The 24,564-nt window shown below is 40.5% G+C and overlaps 1 long non-coding RNA gene across 1 annotated transcript in view; it reads left to right on the forward strand.

The window, feature by feature from the left end:
* Positions 1-264: 264 nt before the first annotated feature.
* The window catches only part of LOC149979601 (uncharacterized), a 47,434-nt gene continuing 23,134 nt past the window's right edge, over positions 265-24,564 (forward strand). The window contains exon 1 of the long non-coding RNA XR_016484304.1: positions 265-762. This is a non-coding gene — a long non-coding RNA (uncharacterized LOC149979601). The remainder of the gene's footprint in view (positions 763-24,564) is intronic.

Below are 24,564 nucleotides of genomic sequence, written 5' to 3' on the forward strand. Positions count from 1 at the left end.
TTGTATGCGTCTCTGTGTGTGGCGTACAGGTGATCTATAATTGTTTTTCCCTCTGGTTAAACATCTAACATGTTGATAGAGATTTGGTAGAACTGATTTAAGTTTCCCTGCATTAAAGTATCCGGTCACTAGGAGCGCCGCCTCTGGGTGAGTGGTTTCCTGTTTGCTTATTTCCTTATGGAGCTGACTGAGTGCGGTCTTAGTGCCAGCATCTGTCTGTGGTGGTAAATAAAACAGCCACGAAAAGTATAGCAGAGAACTCTCTAGGCAAGTAGTGTGGCCTACAGTTTATCACAATATACTCTATTTCAGGCAAGCAAAATCTAGAGACTTCGTGCACCAGCTGTTGTTTACAAATATGCACAGTCCGCCCCCCCTCGTCTTACCAGAGTGTGCTGTTCTATCCTGCCGGTGCAGCGTGTATCCCGCTAGCTGAATATTCATGTTGTCATTCAGCCACGATTCCGTGAAACATAGGATATTACAGTTTTTTATGTCCCGTTGGTAGGATATTCGTGATCTTACCTCATCTAGTTTATTATCCAATGATTGCACATTGGCGAGTAATATTGACGGTAACGGCAGCTTTCCTAGTTGTCTTCTGCGGGTCCGGACGAGGCATCCGGCTCTTCGTCCTCTGTGTCGCTTCCTTTTGTGAATAATTGGGATATCTGCCCTGTGGGGTTTTTGGAGAATATCGTGTGAGTCCTGCTTGCTGCTGCTGCTGTTGTTGTTGTTGAAGAAATCTTCTTCTAATCCGAGGTGAGTGATCGCTGTCCTGATATCCAGAAGCTCTTTTCTGCCGTAAGATACGTTTGCAGAAACATTATGTACAAAATAATTTACAAATATCGCAAAAAAAAAAACACATAACAGCAGAATTGGTTAAAAGACCGTTTGTGGTGTCCACATATCTTTGTGCAGACACACACATACACACATATATATGCCTTCAGAAAGTATTCATACCCCTTGACTGGACTATCCTCCACATTTTGTTACAGCCTGAATTTTATATTGATTAAATATGTTTTTCTCCAACACACAATATTGATATTGATGAAGAGAAAACATGTTTTCACAAATTTTTGCAAATGTATTGAAAATTAAATACATAAATATCTAATTTACATAAGTATTCACATCCCTAAATCAATTATTTGTAAAAATTACCTTTGGCAGTGATTACAGCTGTGAATCCTTCTGGGTAAGTCTCTAAGAGCTTTCCACACCTGGATTATGCAACCATTATTCTTTTCAAAGTTCTTCAAGATCTATTAAATTGGTTGTTGATCATAGCTAGACAACCATTTTCAGGTCATGCCATAGATTTTCAAATATATGTAAGTTAACCTGTAACTCTGCAACTGAGGATCATTCACTGTCTTCTTAAAAAGCAAGATAGATTTGTCCTTGTGTTTTAAGTTCTTGTCCTGCTTAAAAGGTTAATTCACCTCCCAGTGTCTGTTGGAAAGCACATTGCACCAGGGTCTCATCTAGGATTTTTCCTGTGCTTAGCTCCATTCCATTTATTTTTTATCCTGAAAAACTCCCCAGTCCTTAACGATTACAAGCATACCCATAACATGATGCATCAACCACTATGCCTGCAAATGTGAAGAGTTCTACTCAGTTATGCATAGTATTTTCCCCAAACATAACAGTTTGTGTTCAAGACAAAAAATGAATTGCTTTTCCACATTCTTTGCAGTTTTACTTTATAACCTTGTGGCAAACAGCATGTATGTTTCGGAATATTTGTATTCTGTACAGTCTTTCTTCTTTTCACTTTGTCAATTTGGTTAGAATTGTGGAGTAACTACATACAGTGTTGTTGATCCAACCTCAGTTTTCTCCTATCACAGCCATTACACTCTGTAACTGTTTTAAAGTCACAATTGGCCTCATGGTGAAATCCCTGAGCGGTTTCCTTCCTCTCCAGCAACTGAGTTAGGAAGGACACCTGTATCTTGGTAGTGACTGGGTGAATTGATACATCATCCAAAGTGTAATTAATAACTTCACCATGCTCAAAGGGATATTCAATGTCGTTTTTTTTTTTTTTTACCCATCTACCAATAGGTGCCCTTCTTTGTGAGGTATTGGAACACCTCCCTGGTATTTGTGGTTGAATCTGTGTTTGAAATTCACTGCTTGACTGAGGGACCTTTAAAATAATTGTATGTGTGGGTTACAGAGATGAGGTAGTCATTCAACGATCATGTTAAACACTATTATTGCTCACAGAGTGAGTCCAATCAACTTAATTTGTCTTGTTAAACAATCTCTACTCCTGAACATATTTAGGCTTGCCATAACAAAGGGGTTGAAAACTTTGACATTTTTTATTTTGAAATAATTTATACAAATTTCAAAAAACATAATTCAACTTTGAAATTATGGGGTATTGATTGTAGGCCAGTGACAAAAACAATCTCAATGTAATCCATTTAAATTCAGGCTGTAACACAACAAAATGCAGAAAGTAATGTGGTGTGAATACTTTCTGAAGGCACTGTATATACAGTCATGTCCATAATTATTGTGTATATGTAGCAACAACATGAAAGCAGAACTGTATATGAATACCAAATAATGAATAGACATAATAAATTAATAATATTTCTGCATTTGATTTGAATGATTTGGTGAGGACCATATTGAATGAGCACTAGTTTGAGTCAAAGGTGATACAGTGGCATCTTTACTTTCCTTCTATTGGTGGCCTCAAAGCTGTGTGGGTGAGAAAAATGGTGCTACTGGTGGCAGTCATGTCACAACAGCCCCAACTGCTGTTTAACTACTCTAGCACCCTGACCTGAATGAATGTAAACTGTCAAAGTCCAACTCTTTGCTATCACACTAACAAAAAACAGAAGGTGCTAGCCAACATAGCATTTTTTACTCTCAAACACTTTGTTCATTCATGACAGATAATGTTATATAGCGGTACATTAGGTGGTCAGTGTAAAGTAGGTTCTCTTCAGAGGTCCACTCGGCTACCTGGGGACCTTGCTCTCCATCTCAAAGAGCCCTGTTATCCTCTTATCAACAGCATGGTTAGGATAGAGGCTACTTTTAGACAGGGTTGTCCAGCCATGGTTAAAAGCATTGGATAAATAGGAGGCACAGTGTCTGAAAAGTGTCTGGTTAGGTACAACTTTGCAAATGTACAGTATGCTGTTGTAATCGACAAAACAGTATTTGGGAGATACTGTAATTGTAAAGATATTTGGGAGATGTGCTTTTCACTTACATTTTAGTTGTCTGTTTTTTTTCTCTCAATATCATAAGCTATACCTGATATATCTACTGTTGTGAGGTCTCCAAGCTTCTTTGGGCTTCATTCATTTTCTGAGCGGTTTTCTGGTCAGCTTTAATTCCAGTCGTTCCGCCTGCGACTTTGGAACTATCAAAAAGTATTTATTTCCCGCTTTGAATGGGAATTTTAAAAAAAACCTAGGTGAGGCTTCAAAGACACGTTAGAATATATTCCCTTTCGAGAACCATGCCCAGTGTTTACTTGGCTTCAGCCAGTGCCTAGGGGCAACCGTTATTCCTTGACACTGTGTGTTGTCTTGTGTAGCAAGAAGAATCCTCTGTAGCCACAATTCATTTCCCCCAGAGTCATAATATTTCACTGGCGGCCTTGTGGGACTGGTGGTGACACTGAGGTCCATGGTCTCTCCTTAGTCTTTAATAGACTTCTATTCCAGCCTTGCTGCCGACCCGCCAATTTACACGTGCAAAGGTTTTCACAAGGATATGCCCTCTGATCTCTTTTTCCTTACTAGCTTCTGAACTGGACTTGTCTTGGCCGTGTCCACAAACACGTGCAGAGAACGTGTCTTTTATTGGGAGATTAGAGAGCCTACGGTCAAGTATCTTATATACATCCACAAAGGTGTTTAATAATATTCTGGGGGGGAAAAAAAGATCAACAGAATACCTGAAGGGGATGTTCTGATCAGGCGTCATGTGGCTTGGTTGTTTCATTCCTGTGGTTCAAAACCAAAACGATCCACCACTACATGTTTAGAATCTCTGTGTCAACTAAAGTCAACTGTAACATACAATGTCAGGTGCTGCCTCAACCCTCAGTGTAAAACAATGTGCCACTGCCTGTTGCTGAATAGATAGTGATGGTCTTTGTCCGTATGTATTCCACTTGCTACTGGAATAGAGAGGTTCACAACACAAATAAGACATTTTTGCTGAACTACAATCACATTGACGCATATTGAAATGAGCAGCCATGTGGCCTCAAGCCGTGGTCGATGTAACTGGAACTGCAGGGTGTGTGGATCTGTCTCTCGGAGGTAATTATATTGAGCCTTGCTCGATCCCTTTGAAATTGTGAATAAAATTCATCAAGGCCTTTTTCTACAAAAAAATAAAATAATGACACTTTAATATAGCTAAAGGAGCCCTGTAATTTGGAGTGCGCGACTTTTGAAATGGAGAAAGTGTGATGGACTTCATTATTTGGGGCACATGGGACAATATTAGGTATTCGCGGGAAAGTTGACCAAATCCATAATTGTGTGTTATGTTACTGCATCACAGCAATCAGCCTTTTGTTTCAGATTAGGGCAATTTAGCAGATGAGTGAAGGTCCTTGTGAGCTTCCTTTGTCTTTTATATCTTAATGATTTTTAATTGGAGCCTTGTTAAGAATGTGAGAAGGTGGCTTGTTGCTGAGACCACCTGTGTCCCTTGGACAGTGGAGAGAACATCAGTGCCTTGATGTGGCTGCTTGGTTGTGAACCTTGGAACAACATGCCAAATGAGAGACAACCATTAATTCCCTATCCCCACAACTCTTAGGACGACACCTTCACAGAATCTACTTTGTCAAGGAAAGATGTTATAAAGCGTGAGACTGGAATAATTTGCTTACTGCATTGAAGAATGTGATTCCTTGAAATCTTTTTTTTGAGAGGTCTGTGTTACTTGTTTGGCTTACCATCCTCTAATAATTCGGCCTGTAGGGTGGTGGGAGAGTGTAGCTGGCCAATCAGAACACTGAAGGGATGAGAATGCCCTTTTTTGAACGTGTCATCTGAACAATATTGTGGTGTTTCAATTGTAAAATAAAAAGTGGTAGCATTAACAATTACAACTGAAGCAAAGATTGCGAAGTATACAATTTTTGCTCATTTTTATCCTATAATCAACTAAACATAATAATCACAAAAATGTAATGCCAGTTGATGTGAATAAATGTCCATGCTGCTGGTGTTTGCATAAGTCAATACTGAAAGATCCCTGACAGCATTGGCTACAGACAAGCAGAGTGTTTGTGTATGCTTCCATACCTTTCCACACATCCAGCAGGACACCAACTCAGACAGTCTGGCTGTCCTAACTCAACAAACATTGTCACAGCAAACAGGTCAGTTCCCGTTTTAATTTAATCAAATAAATCATTGGAACATTTCACAGACTATATTATTTTACTGAGACATCCAGCTAACTGGAGCTGGACAACACCCCCAGTCACACTCGAGACGAGAAGGCCAAACATTCTGTGAAAGTCATCCTTTATGTCTATGATATTTAGGGAAAGAGAGGTTTAGCTTCCTCTTGAAGCTAGTAAAAACATTTTAACACAGTTAAGGCAGACACAACATGATTATTCTTGTGGTTTCCTTCCTAGCGCTTTGCTAATGCTGAAGGGAGTAAGTAAAAACCATGAAGTGCATGGGATTCGTTGTCCTTATCCCTGTGTGTCATTTCTCTGGCTAGTCTCTGGGGCTTAGCTCCCCCTTCACACACACAAACACACACACAGACACACATGCATCAAACACACACACTTAGAGACACACACGCAGAGACACACACACTAATCGCTTTCTCCACAGAGCAGGCCTGGCAGGGCTCTCATCCAATGGAACCTGTTGATAACTGACTGCCAGTTTGGCCAAGGCAGCGCTGATATGTGCAGTCCCTAGCGTCACCTCCCAGGGTGCCCCTCAGAGAGTCAAGGGTTCATGGGAATGACCAATGGGAAGGATTGCTGAGCCACTTCCCACAGCCAAGAGACATCTGTAATACTTTAACCCTCCCCAGTACACAAACACACGTGCACCCCTCCCCCCACACACACACACACAAATGCAAAAACAAAAAATACACACCAAATCACATGATCATTAACCACATAGTCTACAAAATACTGTAAGTACTATACTCACACGCACGCACATTCACACTCTCTCAAGCACACAAAACAACACCTCCCAGTTGCTCTTATAGGGCTGCTGAATTGATGTTGTTTCCGCTGCAGTGTCCTAGATTGCCTCTGAACATTCATCATCAGGTCCCTCCATTAAAAGCTGTGGCCACTCGCCGTCACTCAAAGCCCGTCCTACAGCGCCAGTGGGGCACTGATAAAACAAACAATGCACTGACCCTCTGAGTCTGCATATTAGGACACCTCTCTCCCACCCTGTCTTTTTCTCTCCATCCAAACCTAACCCTAATTGTAACCCTAAACCTAACCCCTAAGCTTTAAAAAAGCCGTTGTCCTTGTGGGGACTGACAAAATGTCCCCACTTGTCCGAATGTTCCTTGTTTTACTATACTTGTGAGGACTTCTGGTCCTGGTTCTGTCACAAACACCCTCGCTCTTGCACACATACACATACACTTTCCACTGAAGACTGTACATGTAGACCACTATTCACTTCAGACTCACACTTTTACTTTAATGTTATAGTGGATGTTGGTAGGTGATATGGTCAAAATGTCCATAAATCACCTTGTCTTAGATTTGCTCGACGAAAATATGTGACTGCCTGGCTGAGCAAGAATGCATTAATGTCTCACTAATCACATTTAACACACACACCACTCCCCGATCACAGAGAAACAGCATGGTTTCTCCTCAGCAGCTCAGGAAGCGCCGCTCTCTTAAGACAGAAACATTTACATCAGCATTATAAACAAAGATTTCCTGATGGGATCAGAGAAACATTATTGAGAGGTACAGTAAGCTGCAAAGATTTGTCATCTCTTTGAGTCGGGCAATTGGAAAAGAACAGCGACAATACAAGTTGGGGGAGTACAGCAGTCTAAGTCTAAGATGGTGCTTTAGCTAACTTCCAAAGCCTGACTTCCAGCCAGATAGGATTAATCATATGAACGGGAGAGGGTGGAGAGGAAGGCAGAGGACTGTTTGGTGGCTAGAGGATCTAGGCTGAAGTGGCAAAGGGAGGTGGAAACTAATTAGAGGGAGGCATGCTTGGACAGACGAGGGAGTGAGCGGAGCATGATAGTCACCCGAAAGTATCCTGAACTCGACCCTGCTTAGGTGTAGTACTAGTGTGGTTAGTTAGGGTATAGTGTAGGAAACTATAGCTCTTCTCATTGGAAGGGTATTTAGTCAGGCTCAGTAGGCTCTTTCATTTTCACCAATGGGAGAGAACCTGACATGAAGCAGTGGCGTGAAGGAAATAAGTATAAATACTTTCTCCACTGCCTGTGAAAAGTACCACTTAAGTCATTTTTGGGGGTATTTTTAACTTTTACTTTTTCACTACATTCCTAAAGAAAATACCTACTTTTTACTCCCATACAATTTCTCTGACACCCAAGTCTGGCTACATTTAGAATGCTCAGGCAGGACAGCAATATGTTAAAATTCATGCATCTACTGTATCAATATGACGCTTTGTCCTCCCTCTTATCTGGCAGACTCACTAAACACAAATACTGCATTTCTAAATGATGTTTGAGTGTTGGAGTGTGCCGCTGGCTGTTTGTAAATAAAAAATAAAATTGTGCCTTCTGGTTTGCTTAATAAATGATATTTGATGGATAGCATTTACATTTGACTTTTACTCAAGTATGACAACTGAGCACTTTTTTTCCCACGACCGTACTAAAACCATATTTTTGATCAAGTAGTATTTTTTTTGCATTTTTTTTTTTTGCATGATTTTAACTTTTATTGGAGTAATTTACTATTAATGTATCTTTACATTTACTCAAGCATGACAATTGAAGCCAACACAGCCAACAATTGAAGCCAAAGTGTGACCATACCTCGCTGCACTCTAAACCACAAAGATCAAAGAAGCTTGTAGATTAGCATTAAATATTGTTAAGTCTTCACAAATCATGAGACTATGCCAGTTCCACTCCAACAGTAACATCTGAGACTGTCGTTTCTCAACAGTAACCTCTGAGAAAACGCCTTACGTTAGAAAGAGGAAAAGGATCTAACTCTGTGACAGCTTTGAGCCAGAAAATCTCAGTACCATTAATGTCCATCATTAACCCTTGAAATTCCTGGTGTTTTAACTGGCTGTGCCCCTGTCGTTGTGTTGAATCAGAGTCAGACTCTGCCAGTTCCTGCCATCTCACAGCCTGGCCCTGTCTCTGTAGCAGGCCTGCTTGCCTCCTAATATCATTTGGCAGATCAGAACCTGGCAGTTCATGCAAGCATTCCCGCCAAAGGAAGTTATCGAGCATATGAGCTCAAGCTTGAGTTGTGGTGGGGAAGGGTTACTATTTGCTGTGATTCCATCCATGTCAGGTGGGGGAGTAAACAATGTCTGTCATTTGTTCCCCTTTCTTGTTGTTCTTTCCGCTCTATCTATCCTCTCTACTGTTGTACTCTGTATTTCTTTCACCACTGATGTCTGTAATTCGTTCTCTCTTTCCCCTTTTACTCCTCTTAATCTCTCTCTCTCTCTCTCTGCCCCCACTCTCTCTTTCTTTATCTCTGTCATACCCTCATCGTTGGTTGAATGAGAAGAGCCATAAGGCTATTCCACCCACACACAAGCGCTATGCTGAGTTGTGCTGTTCTGGGCTGGATCTCCTGCTCAGTGCCATCTGAGAGAGAAGCTGCGAGGCAGGGTGACTCAGGCTCTGAGGTGGGTGGTACATGGGCTCAGGTGGGTGGATAAATAGACTACTGTAGTATCTCCAACACACTCACATTCACTCATGAGATACACTTGATAAGCAGCTAAAACATGGCAAATTGAAGACACGATCAGCTTTCGTATGTAATTTACAGTTCAAAATAAATTGTTGTAGTTGTCATCTCGTCTTCAGATGGAAACCAACCAAAAAAGCTGAGGCGTTTTGATTTAATTATGAAGACTGATACCACAGAGACTAGTCATAGCTCACTGGTGTTTGGCAGTAAAGTCTGGAAGTTATATGGAATGAGTAGATGAGTATTAACATAATCATGCCAACCATACTGAGTATATTTGCATTTCAGTTCAAACTGTGTCCTGCGTTCCTGTAGCACTCACAAAAGACTGCTTTTGGTGAGTACAGTAAGTGTACGACTCAACATTGTATTTTAGCTAGTGTGTGTAAGGTCCATTGTCAGATAAAGATATGTATTGCAACCAGACCTGGGTTTAATTACTATTTGAAATCTTTCAAATACTTTGAGCGTTGTTCCAGATGGCCAGGGTTTGCAATTTTGTTTTGTATTTTATTGATTGATTAAGCAAGGCACGTTTACTCAAGAACATATAAAGTATTTGGAATTCAAATAGTATTTCAACCCAGGACTGACAGTGACTGCTGGCAACATCATAATACAGCCTTATTTTAATCTAATATACTAAGCTTAATTTCAAAAGGTTCAAGAAGTCCTTGGCATAAAATACATCTGTTATGCATTGTTTTCTGAGGAATTGAGAATTGAGCCATGTTCAGGAAACAAGGTAACAACCGTTTAAGATAGGAACATGAAATTCCAGTGGTGACACTGCATTTGATGCCTTTTGTGGTTATGTAGGTCTATTTCCACAAGTCAAATGCTGGTCGATGGCCAGGGCCTTTCTGTAAGTGAAGAGGCTTAAGAACACCTGCTCTTTCCATGACATAGACTGACCAGATTAATTTAGATGAAAGGTATGATCCCTTATTAAATCAGTGTAGATGAAGTGGATGAGATGGGTGAAATAATTATTTTTAAGCCTTGGGACAATTGAGACATGGATTGTGTATGTGTGCCATTCAGAGGGTCAATTAATGGGCAAGACAAGATTTAAGTGCCTTTAAGTGGGGTATATCCTACATGGTATGATTCAATAACAATTATCTGTGTAAAATAGTTGTTTTTGTGACAAGCAACAGGATTTAGCACAGGTGTGTGGACATAAGGATATTATATTTTCATGATAATATTCACTTTAGTATTACTTCCTTACATTTGAATGGTAGGGTGCGTACAGATATGTACCCACAGCATTCATTCAAGCATTGAATAAAACGCAGTACTCTCTCACTACTTAGAATCATGAGAGACAGTCATAGCCTGAAGCTGCAAGTAAAATGTATTTCTCTTTGGGATTTGAACGTTTTAAAAATACATGTATACTCCTCAATTGGCGGGATGATGTTTTTAAACTGCCCTGTCGTTTTCCTATGGTCAGAATACTTTTTGCGAACCTTTGAACTTTTCAAGCATTTACATGGGAAAATAGCATTCCTATGAGCAAATGCTGAACACACTACCTCTGAGAATGAACTGTTGCCCTACACTGCTACACCAAAAAAATGGAAAGGAAAGGAAAACATCTGAAGTTGTACAGAGAATGTCTGCAGTGTAGTGAGAATGTGTGTGAAAATAAATAGAGGAATGTTTCTAACCGGCTACGTATGATGAGAGAGTTTGCTCTGTCCTATTAGGCCAAGGACACAAGACAAATTAGATGGGCATAGCTCTGGCTCAATCATTGCCCTTAAAGCCTCCTGGGTAATATCAACATTGAACTGCCCTGACTATGACGTGAAGTAGTGAGAAATAGGATGGGATTATTGTCTGTGAAAGAAAGGGGGAACTCTTTTTGGTGCTGGGGAGAACCCTATCTAGAACCCTCTATGTAGGGTTCTTCAAATAACCCCCTGTGTATGCTTGTACCTAGAACTCTCTATGAATGGTTCTGCCTGCAACCCTCTCTGAGGTGTTCTACCAAGAACCATTTTATCATCTAAAGGTTCTTCCTTAAACCGTCTATGAAGGTTTCTACAGAGAACCCTTTTATCTTTGGAAGGTTCTTCCTAGAACCCTCTATGAAAGGATCCACCAGCCATATTATCCTTTAAAAGCAAACTATTTATGATAATGCATTACAAACACTACCTGTCAAAAGTGTTAGAACACCTACTCATTCAGGGGCTTTTCTTTATTTTTACTATTTTCTACATATTGGAATCATAGTGAATACATGAAAACGATGAAATAACACATATGGAATCATGTAGTAACCAAAAAAGTGTTAAACAAATCAAAATATATTTTATATTTGAGATTCTTCAAATAGCCACTCTTTTCCTTGATGACAGCTTTGCACACTCTTGGCATTTTCTCAATCAGCTTCATGAGGTAGTCACCTGGAAAGCATTTCAATAAACAGGTGTGCCTTCTTAAAAGTGAATTTGTGGAATTTCTTTCCTTCTTAATGTGTTTGAGCCGATCAGTTGTGTTGTGACAAAGTAGGGGGGGTGGGGGGGTGGTAGACAGAAGATGACCCTATTTGGTAAAAGGCCAAGTCCATATTTGGCAAGAACAGCTCAAATAAAAAAAGAGAACCGACAGCCCATCATTACTTTAAGACATGAAGGTCAGTCAATATGGAACAATTCAAAAACTTTGAAAGTTTCTTCAAGTGCAGTCTTAAAAACCATCAAGAGTTATCAGCCTCAGGAATTGCAGCCTAAATAAATTATTCACAGAGTTCTGATTTGGGCTTAGTGGGATTCCCATCTGATTTGGGCTTAGTGGGATTATCATTTGTTTCTCAACAGGACAATGACCTAACACACTTCCAGGCTGTGTAAGGGCTATTTTACCAAGAAGGAGAGTGATGGAGTGCTGCATCACATGACCTGGCCTCCACAAGCCCCCGACCTCAACCCAGATTGAGATGGTTCGGGATGAGTCGGACCGCAGAGTGAAGGAAAAGCAGCCAACAAGTGCTCAGCATATGTGGGATCTCCTGTTAGAAAAGCATTCCAGATGAAGCTGGTTGAGAGAATGCCAAGAGTGTGCAAAGCTGTCCTCAAGGCAAAGGGTGGCTATTTAAAGAATCTCAAATATAAAACAAACGTTTTGTTTAACATTTATTTTGTTACTGCATGATGCCATATGTGTTATTTAATAGTTTTGAGGATGTCACTAATATTCTACAATGTAGAAAATAGTCAAAATAATGATAAACCCTTGAATGGGTAGGTGTTCTAAAACTTTTGACCCGTAGTGTTTATTATAAGGCCTTTCTTTGAGGGCATTCTTATACCCTAACACAGATGTGTTAGTTAGGAATCTCCTGGTTTGCTGGCCACATCGGGCCTGCAAGTAGTGATGTTACGTTTGATACCGGAGCACCGAGGGACGCGTCGAAATCGCTAAGCAGCTAACTTCGAAGCAGTGTGCCGGTGTGTATAAAATTATCAGAAGTACATCATTAATTACGTCCAAAGCTTTGTTTGATCACGTGCCTTTTCAAATCCCACTGATTTCGCTGTGGTCTTGGTGCTTTTATCGATTCCAAGTTGTTTTCAAACACCGCCCTCTACTGGACATCATACTTACATATATAGCTAGAATTTTGTACATTTGGATTCTCCTGACTGGTGGTTAGGAAGGTAGAGTAGGGAACTACTGAACATTCAGGAACGTGAGGTTATGAGGTTGAATACTGTTCAAGGAACACTATTTAGATAAAAAATGTTATTCAAATAATAATTGTTATTTAGTATAGTATAAGCTTCTGTCTTAAGCATCCAAAATAATGCCATAGATTAAGTTTTTCAAAAATAGTCAACTTGAAGGCAAAAAGGGGAAGCATCATTCCAGGGGCCTCCCGAGGGTCTAAGGCAGTGCATCACAATTGTTTGAGGAATTCATCACTACAGACCCGGGTTCGATCCCAGGCTGTGTCACAGTTGGCTGTGGCAGGGAGACTCATAAAGCGGTGCACAATTGACCCAGCGTCGTCTGGGTTAGGGGAGGGTTTGGCCGGCTGAGATTTCCTTGTCCCATCGTACTCTAGCAACTCCTTGTGGTGGGCAGGGTGCCTGCAAGCTGACTTCGGACGCCAGCTTGACGGTGTTTCCTCCGACACATTGGTGCAGCTGGCTTCCGGGTTGGGCGAGCAGTGTGTCAAGAAGCAGTCTGGCTTGGCAGGGTCGTGTTTGGCAGGGATGCATGGCCCTTGACCTTCACCTCTCCTGAGTCCATAGGGGAGTTGCAGCGATGGGACAAGACTGGAACTACCAATTGGGGAGTAAAAAAAAACTGGTATTCCAACTGATTACAGGCTACTAAAGCCGACGACTTACCACTGCGCCACTGAGTATGAAAACTGTGGAGAATTAAAAAAATATATATGATAATCACACTCTGCTATTTATTGCTGACCAGCAGATGTTCCTAATGTGCATTTTGAATTAATAATGAAGCTCAGAGTAAATAGCAGAGAGTAACAGTTTTTAGGCACAATTTGGTGAACGCTCCGAAGCCTTCAGAAAGCCTTGTTTTCCCATCACTACCTGCAAGTCACATTGTTAGTTTGCAAAGTGATGTATAATTCCTTTTGGAATCCAGCCGGAGTTAGAATATCCAACAAGTGGTATTTTTAATCACCCCCAACCTGCATTCAGAATGACTACCAGGACAGGGGAGAATGAATGAATGAGGTAGTCTCAGTATTTAAACTGGAACAGCCATCTCAGTAACAGGTGCAATAAATCCAATTAATAACATTTAGTTTAGAAAATGTTATATTTCTTATCCTTGTGTGGTATAAAACAAATCAACCAATCAATGTACATGCAAAAAAATTTATATTACTGTAAAACAAACAATTCTGAAGATCTCCATGCAATAGAGCATGCTGGGAAACATTATTTATACTTCTATGTAGAACCCTTCTTGCTTTCCGAAGTATCCTTCCCACCTTCCAAAGAATCATGAAAGAACCCTTTCTTCCAAAAGCGGTTCTTAGAATGTTAAAGGTTCTAGGTAGAACCCTTTGCCTTACAAAGAAACGTTGTTTTCAAAAAATAGTTATTCTGGTCAAATAAATTCTTTGATGAACCTTATCCCTCCGCAAAGAAGCCTTTTGGAACCTTTTATCGAAGAGTGTAGCAGGACACTTTGAATAGGTCTTCAGTCCTATATTCCTTGGATGAGTTGTGTTAATGTAACTTTAAGCATAACCGACAGGCAGCAGACATTTTAGTGGTAAAAAATCTATAAGCCGCAAATTAGATTCATTCGCAGTACTTGGGTGAAATTGATTGCCAATAGGAAAATCATTTTCAATCCAGGGCAATGTCGGTTTTATCTCATCTTTTCCTTTCACACCAATGTGTGAATTGAAAAACAGGTGTTCGGATAATTCAGGAAATTTAATCAGTGTAGATTTATCTAAACTACTTTCAAATAGTTAAAAGTCATCCCTATGAAAAACATAGCTTTCTTATTACCTTTTTATAAAGGAGACATGAACCTGATCTGACACTGACTGGTAGCCATCTGTTCGGATTTGGTGGAGCCTAGATGGCTGTGCATTTGTCTGGTAATTGAGCCTGAAATGTGCTTAATAACGATTGTGCTGCCTAATATGCCGCATCAGGAGCTCAGAACAGCATGACATCCCAGAGCGGTGTGGGAGAGATGTGCAGAAACAACAAGCTTCTCGTCATTACCCTCAAACTAGCCAGGATTGGACTGGAGATGCATCACTGGCAAATGGCTAATAGAAACGCACTGACTTGAAAGTCCCATGGTGGTGAGACATATCAATCTGCATGTGAGATATTCCAGAACCTCTTAATGTTTGGACCCTTTTTTTCAAAATGACATAAATGACATACCCAAATCTAACTGCCTGTAGCTCAGGCCCTGAAGCAAGGATATGCATATATTTGGTACCATTTAAAGGAAAACATTGTGAAGATTGTGGACATGTGAAAGGAATGTACGAGAACATAACACATTAGATCTGGAAAAAGATAATACAAAGAAAAAAACAACCGTTTAATAAAATAATTGTACCATCTTTGAAATACAAGAGAAAGGCCATAATGTATTAGTCCAACCCAGGTGAAGTTTATATTTTGTCCACTAGATGGAAGCAGTGTATGTGCAAAGTTTTAGACTGATACAATGAACCATTGCATTTCTGTTCAAAATGCTGTGTCAAGACTGCCCAAATGTGCCTAATTTGTTTATTAATAACTTTTCATGTTCAAAACCGTGCACTCTCCTCAAACAATACCATGGTATTATTTCACTGTAATATATACTGTAAATTGGACAGTGCAGTTAGATTAACAAGAATGTAAGCTTTCTGCCAATATCAGATATGTCTATGTCCTGGAAAATGTTCTTGTCACTTACAACCTCATGCTAATCGCTTTAGCCTACGTTGGCTCAACTGTCCTGCAGGGGACCCACCAATCCAGAAGAAGTTTTAATATGTTAATAAGTCAAATCACTACACAGTACAGTGACATTATGAAATTATTCCATTTCATATTTTCAAGTCTGTCTCAAGCTACTTTGGAAACCAAAGGTCCATCAAGAACATCCCATTTAAAGTTCCTGGGTGGAATAAATATTAACGGGCAAATCAAAAGACACATGTAGAAGAATAAAATGGAGACAAGGAAGGTGGGCCAGATCCTCTAATTGGACATTTGCTGTACGACTTTTGAATTAACTTGCCATGTTCGTATTCATGGCAGTCACTATGAAACTATCAACACGTCTCCAGGAAACAGGTTTCCCATGTTATTAGCAGGAGCAAATTGATATGTAGGTATTTATACTGTGTGATTGGGGCTCTGCTCATCGTGATGGGGCACCCAGGAGACCCAATAGCTTTAAAAGCTACTTGTCTAAGCCCAGTTCTAGACAAAAGCAGTCATCGTCGTGCCAGCAGGGGGCAGTGTGTATGAGCAGAGGCAGTGACATCCTGTCCCCCGCCCCCACTGGGGATCCACAGAGTCCCGCTAACCCACACCTGTCACGCTCCACAGGGAGGTGGTGAGACACGTCACGCTCTTAACACACAGGCAACGCCTCTCTCCTGAGGTGTGTGCGTACAGTAATCATCATGGCTGCCATTAAGATCTATAATCAATCCTTCAACCTGACAAAGGCACAGTGCCCCTTTGGGGTTGGTTGTGTTTGGTTGAATCAGAAGAAGTGGAGCAGGGGCTCGGGTCCTGGAGAGGGTAATCGTTTCACTAAGTGAACTGAACCATGTACAACAAGCAGACAAGCAAAAAAACTCTTGTCTTACAAATTGGCTCTCAGATACACAGCATCCGTACCTTGCTGGGCGATGTAGCAAATCATTAATTATTCTCTCTCAACTTCCAGCATTCATTTTCCAGTCTGTTCAACTTTCAGTGTGTGGGTGCTGCTAACTCTCTCTTAGCTGCATGTGCAACCTGCTCAGCAGTAAACGTTTCTCTGCGAAAATAGCCTCGCAAGAGCAATTCCATGCATCACAGAGAGCATATTAAATTACCAAATATTGGCCCTTAATTTCTCCCTCGCAGGTGGTGGAGGAGCTGAATGTTGGCTGTGGTTAGTGCAGGCCGAGGGGATTTGAGCAGGCAGGCAGATGGGACTACTAGCGGACAGGTATAGATAGGGTACAAACAGAAGAATGGGCTTCCTCTGAGATCCCCTCTACATCTCCCCTGCTTTCATGGTGTGTTTCGTATCCTACTGTACTGCATGTAAATCATGAGTAGGCCTAGTTGTGCTCAAGCTTAGGAAACATAGCAGGCAAAATGTCCTTACAATATGTCCTTAAAGTGTGCAGAAACAATGTTGTAACATTCAGTATGTCTAACCCTGGTGATCTTGACATTAATCAATGTAGTGAATTGAGATTTGGACAAGGTTATGAGATTCTTTATCCTGTCTAATGACCAAGACTGACTACTATATACGGCTACTCAAGTGCAAGATGCAATATGATAATGTACAGTAACAACCAAATGCTAAATACATCTGAATATCAGCTAAACACGTCAAGAAAAAAAGATGTAATGCAATTATTTTTGAAAACAAGTTGTTTTTACCATCATTCATCAAAAGAAGATAGATTTTAAAGAGACAGATACAAAAGTCTCTCTCTCCGTGTGTGTGTGTGTGTGTGTGTGTGTGTGTGTGTGTGTGTCCGATACTGAGTAGGGAAAGGTAGGACAGTAATCACTGCTATCCGTACTCTATTTAAGCATTTCCTTTAACCACAATGCTGACAAAACACATGTAGGAGATGCACAGGTAAATCTGAATTCAAGATGGGCACTTTGACCTTCCTCTGGCCCACCGCCCACAGAGAGCGATCATACTCAACATGATGGGTACATCTTGGATGAAACCATGGCAGGGATAATTGCGGCTCATGTCCAAGTGTGAGGGAGATGTTTTTAAGGACCTTTTCTCTGTGCATCTATGCAAAGCTGACAGAACCAGACGACTCATCTCCTGTTCGTTCCACACCAGACCCTGAAGGTTCTACTTGGTTTCTGTCACACCGTGATCTGTTTCACCTGTCCTTGTGCTTGTCTCCACCCCCTCCAGGTGTCGCCCATTTTCCCCATTATGCCCTGTGCATTTATACCTGTGTTTTCTGGTTGTCTGTTGCCAGTTCACCTTTTCTCGTCAAGCTTACCAGTGTTTTTCCCGTACTCCTGGTTTTCTCTCTAGTCCTTGTTTTCCCAGTTTTGACCATTCTAACTGCCCTGACCCTGAGCCTGCCTGCCATTCTGTACTGTACCTTGTGACACTGCCCTGGATTACTGACCTCTGCCTGCCCTGAGCCTACCTGCCATTCTGTACCTTTCGGACTCTGCTCTGGATTACTGACCTCTGCCTGCCCTTGACCTGTCATTTGCCTGCCCCCTGGTTCTGTATTAAACTGTTGTTACTTCAAACTGTCTGCATCTGGGTCTGAGATCTGATAGTTTCAAACGTAATAAGACATTGTTAACTCAATTTTCACATTTTCAGACGTCATGACAACTATTCAGGGGTTCTTTGGTGGAATCATATAAAGTATTTTTCTCTACCTTTCAGTTCTCTTGTTATTGGTGAAAAAATGTACTAGTACAGTACATTGTAATAAGGACCACTCACACTTTGAATGTCACATTTCAAATATCATTTTTTACACTTTACAAGAAGATGTACTGATATCATGTAGACACATGGAAATGAGATAAATGATGACAACATTTGATGAACATGGTGAATCATCATTGCAGGAACAAAAGGTAGTGGGGAGCCTCATTCTGGTCCAAATGTGATAATTAGGGCCCTCACGGAATTCAGGCATTAAAGCGAAAATCAACAATATAACAAAAGGTATAGCCGCAGAAAGATGTTTTGATAGGGGTTGCTGAGTATAATAAAGTATTTGCAGGCTAACAACAAAATACAATTCTTAATGTGTGATGACTAGCCTAAGCATAGGACAAGATTCGGTAACAGTAGTCACAGCCTAAAGTAAATTGCAATACATTTGCCAAAATGAATTACTCCTGTCTATACAGAAATAAATAAAGCAAGCTAACTAGCTAAATTGCCATACATGTTTAATGCTTTTCGACCTGTCTCCAAATTAATGTAATTGGTTAAGAGCTTGTTTTGATATTCAAGAGCTTGTTTTGATATTTTAACCTGCATGTTGTGATCGAGTTTGGTGTAGGGGAACAAAATAAATGTATGCACGATAGCGCACGCTGGCGCATGCGCGCAGCCGGTTTGGGTTCCGTGTTAGCCACAGATGATCATTAGCTTCTTTTAAATCTGTGGATTGTTTCAAATCACAAGCATGTAGGCCTGCCTATATGCCTAGTTGCGAAGCCTGCTATTTGGGCATCACGCGTGGCCATAGGCCTAGTTGATTATTGAGATGCGGCTGTCAGTGATTAGCAATGCATTTAAAATGCGTGTGAAGGTAATGTGTCTTGAGTATAATTTGATATATTGAGACAAGAAGAAGTGGAGGGGGGTTTGGCATAGATATTGGCATGTCTCTGTCCAGAATGTGCTAAGCTGTCTCCGATCAATCATTGCACGTTCATTGTTTTATTGTGTTAATTTTTTGCCCTTTGATTGTTTATTTTTTATCAATTCCCCATTACACATGTCACCAGTAGTAAATGTACCGTTAATCCCCATCATTTGGTTGCATGGATTAATTACCCTATAGTTATTTACCCTGGAAACGTTGTTTGTAGGGTTTAAAACCGGCTACACTTGTGAGAAACACGTTTTGGTTTATTTCATACCGTCATTTACAAGTTTGGTAAAAAAAAAACGTAATTGTATTTTGTTTGGAGCGCTCCACATGAGCAATGAGCATGTGCCTGGTGGTTTCTCTATCTTCTTAATGTTGACAGCATGCACACACCTGAGCACCCTTAGAAGTAGGCTAACTGTCCTGCTACGTGCAAATGTAGGAAAGTGCCCATTTGGAGATGTCTGATTTAACTCACCACCACTAATAAGCAGAGCTTCTGAGTCATTTTTTTCTTCACCTCACACAGTAAGTCAATGAAGTCATACATTTTTATTTTTAAACATTATAAATTATTATAGTTCCTCACAGTATTTGAAAAATCTTTCCAACACTCCCCCTCGATAATCACCAGGCCTCAGTGTGAAAGAGCAAAATGTAATGCTCTGAGGATCCCATATATCCAGTGGAAACATTTCCCATGGCGCAAAAACAGCTGTCTGTCCCGAGCCCACTGGTGAGCGAAACTCTGAGGGCTCAGAATAGGCTAGTTGATACAATGTTGCAGGTTCTCTATCAACAACAGCTTCAGGCCAGACCTTCATATCCACGTGATTGGGCTGGACCTGCACACAGTTGATATGATGCAATGTTGCACTTCACTAGTGATAGCTCAAGTCAAGACAGATCGAAAGGGAGACAGACAGGCGGAGTAGAGATATGAATGTGATTGAAAGAATCTGCATTTTCATCAGGATATTTTCTGTTTTTATTTGTCGGCTTTATGTATTTTAGTTAGTTGACAATGGATATTAATTATAGGCTCTCTCTTAGTACTATAACGTTCGCTCGTTTCTTTAGCCACCAATGGCTCACATTGAATCAATGCGTCTATATGGCTCTTGCTTTAGTGGAATTTTAACTTATCGATTTGAATCATTTTAATTCCAATTTGTATAATTAACCACATGACAATGACTTTGTGAAACAAAAACGTTATTATTGAAATAAAACTTCCACGAAAATGTGGATATGAAAATCATAACTGGCACGCAGATTGGTAAGATAAATTGTAAACTTCCCGAACTTGAAACTCACTTTCCGCCTAAGATTAGACCGTTGTGAACAGAGCGCACATTTCTTGGAACTACGTAATTACAATATGTGTGTGTGTGTGTGTGTGTGTGTGTGTGTGTGTGTGTGTGTGTGTGTGTGTGTGTGAGTGAAAGAGAGAGACAGAGAGACCGCGATAACGAGAGGGGTGTTGTAATTAAGATTTTGCCTATTAAAACTGAGCACGAATGGACAGCTATGCAATTCATCACAGAGAAAAGTGCAGGTGGAAAGCGGGCTTGTACACCTAGATGTTTGACATAGGCAAGAGCAGTTCTACGAGCCAATGGCGAGAGAATGCCATGTTCCTTATTTGATATTATTCCCGTTCCCTTTTCCCCCATGTTTAGAATTGTAAACCAATAGAAGGTGAAAACTATTGTGAGCACTGCTCCAGATCACTTGATATCCAAGGGGACCGAAGAGGGAGAGGGACACCAAGGGAGAGAAACAGACCCGATTCAACTCAGACTAAAATGTCTATTGTACAGCAGGGCGCGTGTCCAACTCCAAGAGCATACCATGAGTGCACCGCTTACGAAACAGAGCTGAGAGCTCATCATGCAGAATGTGGCCCATATATACAGTGGGGCAAAAAGTATTTAGTCAACAACCAATTGTGCAAGTTCTCCCACTTAAAAAGATGAGAGGCCTGTAATTTTCATCATAGGTACACTTCAACTATGACAGACAAATTGAGAACATTTTTTTCATGAATTTATTTTCAAATTATGGTGGAAAATAAGTATTTGGTCAATAACAAAAGTTTATCTCAATACTTTGTTATATACCCTTTGTTGGCAATGACAGAGGTCAAACGTTTTCTGTAAGTCTTCACAAGGTTTTCACACACTGTTGCTGGTATTTTGGCCCATTCCTCCATGCAGATCTCCTCTAGAGCAGTGATGTTTTGGGGCTGTTGCTGGGCAACACGGACTTTCAACTCCCTCCAAAGATGTTCTATGGGGTTGAGATCTGGAGACTGGCTAGGCCACTCCAGGACCTTGAAATGCTTCTTACGAAGCCACTCCTTCGTTGCCCGGGCGGTGTGTTTGGGATCATTGTTATGCAGAAAGACCCAGCCACGTTTCAACTTCAATGCCCTTGCTGATGGAAGGAGGTTTTCACTCAGAATCTCACGATACATGGCCCCATTCATTCTTTCCTTTACACGGATCAGTCGTCCTGGTCCCTTTGCAGAAAAACAGCCCCAAAGCATGATGTTTCCACCCCCATGCTTCACAGTAGGTATGGTGTTCTTTGGATGCAACTCAGCATTCTTTTGTTGAGTTTTTACCAAAAAGTTATATTTTGGTTTCATCTGACCATATGACATTCTCCCAATCTTCTTCTGGATCATCAAAATGCTCTCTAGCAAACTTCAGATGGGCCTGGACATGTACTGGCTTAAGCAGGGGGACACGTCTGGCACTGCAGGATTTGAGTCCCTGGTGGGGTAGTGTGTTACTGATGGTAGGCTTTGTTACTTTGGTCCCAGCTCTCTGCAGGTCATTCACTAGGTCCCCCTGTGTGGCTCTGGGATTTTTGCTCACCGTTCTTGTGATCATTTTGACCCCACAGGGTGAGATCTTGCATGGAGCCCCAGATCGAGGGAGATTATCTTGGTCTTGTATTTCTTCCATTTCCTAATAATTGCTCCCACAGTTGATGTCTTCAAACCAAGCTGCTTATCTATTGCAGATTCAGTCTTCCCAGCCTGGTGCAGGTCTACAATGTTGCTTCTGGTGTCCTTTGACAGCTCTTTGGTCTTGGCCATAGTGGAGTTTGGAGTGTGACTGTTTGAGGTTCTGGACAGGTGTCTTTTATACTGATAACAAGTTCAAACAGGTGCCATTAATACAGATAACGAGTGGAGGACAGAGGAGCCTCTTAAAGAAGAAGTTACAGGTCTGTGAGAGCCAGAAATCTTGCTTTTTTGTAGGTGACCAAATACTTATTTTCCACCATAATTTGCAAATAAATTCATTAAAAATCCTACAATGTGATTTTCTATAAATTTTTTCCTCATTTTGTCTGTCATAGTTGACGTGTACCTATGATGAAAATTACAGGCCTCTCTCATCTTTTTAAGTGGGAGAACTTGCACAATTGGTGGCTGACTAAATACTTTTTTGCCCCACTGTACATATCTCAATATCCTTTATATCAATAACGCAACAGAAAATAGAACAACACAAATTTTGCAGTTTTACCATCAGCATCAGGGGGTGCTGCAACACCTCCAGCACCCGTACGTCCCGTGGCTATCCAAAACTGTATTTACCTTAGTAGGGAATCAACTAAATGTATAGAAAATGCTTTAATTTGCCTAAGTTTATCATAAGACATGAACAGAATGCATCAGTTATTTGTATTTCCTGCAACTTTCAGAAGAGGCAACGAAAATGCCCCTGTCTGTGTATTCTGTATCTGTGTGTGTAGTGTGTGTATCTAACACTTTGTGTAGCCATTAGCAATGATGCTAATGAAAACAGTATTCTGGTAGATGGGAAGGTCTTTCTCAAAAACATTCTGAATGAAATGTTATCTACAAATGTTACCTACACTTACATGGCAGAATGATATCATGACTATTTTCATCAATCCAGTGGGTATTTGTTTTGCAAACTCTACCATCATATATGCACTACAAAACACAGCATAGCAACAGCCTCTTGCTAGGTGCATAATTTAATTAAAGGGTAACTACACCCAAAAATAAAAATGCCACAGATTTCTCCCAGACCTCAAAAGTCCTCTCCTGATATGGTTAAAGATTGTTGTGGACTTAGAACATCCAATTTTGTTGTTTTTCTATGACCTTTTTCTATTTTATTTTTAGAGTGAAATCCTGAAAAAGAAATTGAAAAATGGAAAGCTGGAAAAACAAACCTTTAATACATTTTTCAAGATAATATTTACTTACGTAATTTGAAGAACAAACATCATTGTGGCCATTTGTATCTTGCAGTTAAATAGTATATAAGACCTTAATACAGGTTAAATGTAAAAAAATGTTTTAAAAAATGTTACTTAGAAAATAGTCCTGATCATATAGGCCTAGACGATGTGAAAACAACTAACAACATACTAAATTCATACATTTTCAGTCATTTAAATTGTAAATCATGTCTTTCTCCACAATACCACAAAAAAAGTATCTAATTTGATAGGTAAACTCTATAATATACATTTCGGATAGAATCAAGACATTAGAATGTACCAGAGCCCCCCCCCCCCCCCCCCCCCCCCCCCAAAAAAAGAGCATGGTTGGCTGCTTTTTCTATTTGGCTGACTACTCTATGTACTTGTGGAAAACACTGTAATTTGTTTTCTGCTAAGCAATATCTATTGGGTATGAAATAAGAACACATTAATGCAAAATGTTAGTTGATAGAAGCCATAGTTTTGTGTTATCACAATCTTACAGTTGTGTGACAGCTGTGCATTACGCCCATTTAGAAAAATATGTATAATATCCACATGCACACAAAAGTATGTGAGAGAGGCCATCTCTCCTTGAGGATCATAGAGGCCTACTGAAAATAATAGCTATAAATATAGTTAATGAATGAAATACGGTACTTAAATACTGTGTGGCATTAAAATGTCCTGTAACATAGATGTGGTTAAGGACATCTATCACCTGAAAGTGCACTCTCTGTCTGTCTGAGAGAGATGAGAATGGGGCTAATCGAGGATAAATGGCTGCTCCTCTGATCTTTTTCTCCCTGTGTGTTCCACTAGGGTGCTTAGGAACAGCATAGGTTGCAGCTCAGGTGCTGTGACATTTACACAGCCTCCAGTTCACACACTCATGCAGGTTCACACTGTTAATGTGTGTCACATCGCCCTCTGTAAAGCATTTGGGACCCTTCAAAAACAACCCACAAGTCAGAGTGGAGGACAGTGGCACTAGCACGTTGTTGTAAGCATTGAGGTCACAGTGAACTGTCACCGCCAGCTCAGGAACTAAATGAGAATTGTCCATAATGCTAGCCATCTAGAACCTAAAAGGTTTATTCAGCTGTCCCCAAAATATAATCCTTTGGAGAACCCTTTTTGGTTTCAGGTAGAACACTTTTGGGTGCCATGTAGAATCCATTTGGGTTCCATGTAGATCCCTTTTCACAGAGGGTTCTATATGGAACCAAAAAGGGTTCTCCTATGGGGACAGCCGAAGAACCCTTTTGGA

Source organism: Oncorhynchus mykiss, chromosome 11 (assembly GCF_057628025.1).
Source record: "Oncorhynchus mykiss isolate SJ-2025 chromosome 11, ASM5762802v1, whole genome shotgun sequence".
Lineage (NCBI taxonomy): Eukaryota > Metazoa > Chordata > Actinopteri > Salmoniformes > Salmonidae > Oncorhynchus > Oncorhynchus mykiss.